This window comes from Carcharhinus amblyrhynchos, chromosome 10 (assembly GCF_965287045.1).
Source record: "Carcharhinus amblyrhynchos chromosome 10, sCarAmb.v2.hapA, whole genome shotgun sequence".
NCBI lineage: Eukaryota > Metazoa > Chordata > Chondrichthyes > Carcharhiniformes > Carcharhinidae > Carcharhinus > Carcharhinus amblyrhynchos.
Window position 1 is genome coordinate 90,889,403 of NC_137333.1, and position 2,835 is coordinate 90,892,237.

Genomic DNA, 2,835 nt, shown 5'->3' on the forward strand with positions numbered 1-2,835 from the left:
AGTTTGCACATTTTCCCCATGTTTGCATGGGTTTCCTCAGTGCTCCGGCTTCCTCCCTCAGTCCAAAAGACATGTTGGTGAGATTGATTGGCCATGGTAAATTGCCCCTTAGTGTAGGGGAATAAGAATACGTAAATTCTGTACTGTAGGGATTCTATGATGAATTCAGAAAGTCCACATTGACTCTACTCTCTGTCTACAGATGCTGCCAGACCTGCTGAATTTTTGCAGCATTTTCTGTTTTTGCTTCAGAAAGTCCCTCCCTTTCCATTTTATCAAGTTCCCCCTTTCGAATGTCTCACGTTTTAACACTTGGAAGATATGAACACTCAGAAAAAAATACACTTGAAAATTGAATGAGGAGTTGGGGTAAGAGGAACATTTTGAATTGTGATTGAAGTCAGTCGTGTGCTTATGACAATTTGGGAAATCGCACAGAGTTGGTGTGAAGGAGATCATGTCTGTACTGGCTACCCGAATGAGCAATTCATCTCGGATTGAATGTTCCAACGTTAAGAGATGGCAGTTATGTTGAAACCAAGAATTTGGAACTCGTAAAAAAATTGAAGAATCGTGCATTTATATTCTATTTACAGTTTGCATCCGTTCCCATGGTTCACCACCTTAATGTGGTGGAGAAGCTTGTGTGCTCTGACTATCCCTTGAACAATGCCATCTGGAGTTCCTTGCTTGTGGTAGGGTAACCCATGGCTGCGTGTTGGGACGATGTGTGAGACTTAAAATGCAGTCCAAAAAGTCCTCAAACGTTGAACATAGAACATAGGACAGTACAGCACAGTACAGGCCCTTCGGCCCTCGATGTTGTGCCGAGCTATATGCGAACCCAAGATCAAGCTATCCCATTCCTTATCATTCTGGTGTGCTCCATGTGCCTATCCAATAATCGCTTGAAAGTTCTTAAAGTGTCCGACTCTACTATCGCAGCAGGCAGTGCATTCCACACCCGAACCATTCTCTGAGTAAAGAACCTACCTCGGGCATCCCTCCTATATCTCCCACCATGAACCTTATAGTTATGTCCCCTAGTAACAGCTACACCCACCCGAGGAAAAAGTCTCTGAACGTCCACTCTATCTATCCTTCTCATCATCTTATAAACTTCTTATAAGTCACCTCTCATCCTCCTCCACTCTAAAGAGAAAAGCCCCAGCTCCCTCAATCTTTCCTCGTAAGACCTACCCTCCAAACCAGGCAGCATCCTGGTAAATCTCCTCTGCACTCTCTCCAATGCTTCCACATCCTTCTTATAGTGAGGTGATCAGAACTGCACACAATATTCCAAATGTAGTCTCACCAAGGTCCTGTATAGTTGCAGCATAATCCCTGACCAGTTAAGATTGAAGACTGCATCTCACTGGCTGAAAAGATGGAAGAAGGCAAAATGGTCCCAGTCATTGTGGTTTGACATGGCACCAATATCGGACCCCCAAGCCATCAAAATCATGTGTGAATAATGACAGTCCCCCAGTGTTCCCAGACTCCTACTAAATTTTGATGGAGAATTGGTGGCGAAGACTGTTATAATTCAGGCTAGAAACCCCAAAGTGTTTTATGAAGTGCACCTGGAGCATAAGTTTTGCAATTTGAATTTGGCTGGGGTGAGCATGAGATGTTTCTCTTCAGGTATGATTCGAATGACCCACTAGGGAGCTTTTATCAAACAAAGTTCATTTATGAATACAGTTAACATGTATAGAGAGAAAATTAGCAAGAATTTTTACTAATGATAAAACAAGAAAAAAACAGCCATGATATCATATAAGCCTTGACAAATATATAAAATGTTCCAACTAAACAAATCTCCTTAAACTAACGCCTTGCCACAGGTTTAACACAGAAAATGTGAATGCTCACGTGATGCTGAAACTTAGTCCTTTGGTTGGATGCTGCAGTTCCCTTGATATACACACAGACAAGCTTGCAGTCAGAACAGCTTTGTGAAACACCAGAGGGAGAGAGAGAGAGAGAGAGAGAGAGAGAGGCTCTAGGTACTAACTAGCAAAACCAATAACAGCAGAATTTTCACTCCAGGAAGGCAAAATGTCTTCCTTCCAGCTAGCCAGCAGAATTGACAATCCCAGGGAGAGAGAGAGAAAAAACCTGCCTGCTGCTTGACAACTAGGACAGCTTCTGACTCTAAACCAAAACTGAAAGTGAATACTTGGATTCTTCTGGGAAGGAACCACTTGGTTTTGACTTGTCAATCAATCTTCCCTCTCACAATGCAGTGTCATAAAAGATCTCAGAAAATACCTGAGGCCCCGAGTAAAAATAAACAAAATCACATTTAAACATTGAAGCAGCAATAAAAGGAATTTTAGCAGACGGCTTGGCAACAACAAAAAAGAAACAAAGCTGCTTAACTCCAGAGAACATGATTTTTTAAAAAATTCTTAAAGGCACACTAACACCCCAGACAGGACTGCAAATGCCAGAGTCTCTAGTCAAGTATCTTCACACAAGTGACAGATTCGTGAATGCCATTGGATACCTGTGTTGGGACGGAAGTGTTTTTTGGCAGCAGTATCTTTGACTGACCAGTCCTCTTCAGGGTATCCTTTGCTCACCCCAAATGGGGAGAGGGCTAAAAGAGATGTCTTCAATGTAGGCAGCCTGACTTCCACCTGGCAGGGGAACCACACCATCTGGGACCACCATCTTTGTAGTTAAAAAAAGGAAGCTTTACACCGTACAACTTGGGATGTTAGAATACTTGGAAGTGATGTCCACAAGCAAGACCCACAGTCTTGTCAAGTGAGTAATTAAGACGCTATATTGACATCACTGCACTCAGAGAAGCTCAACGCCATCCAG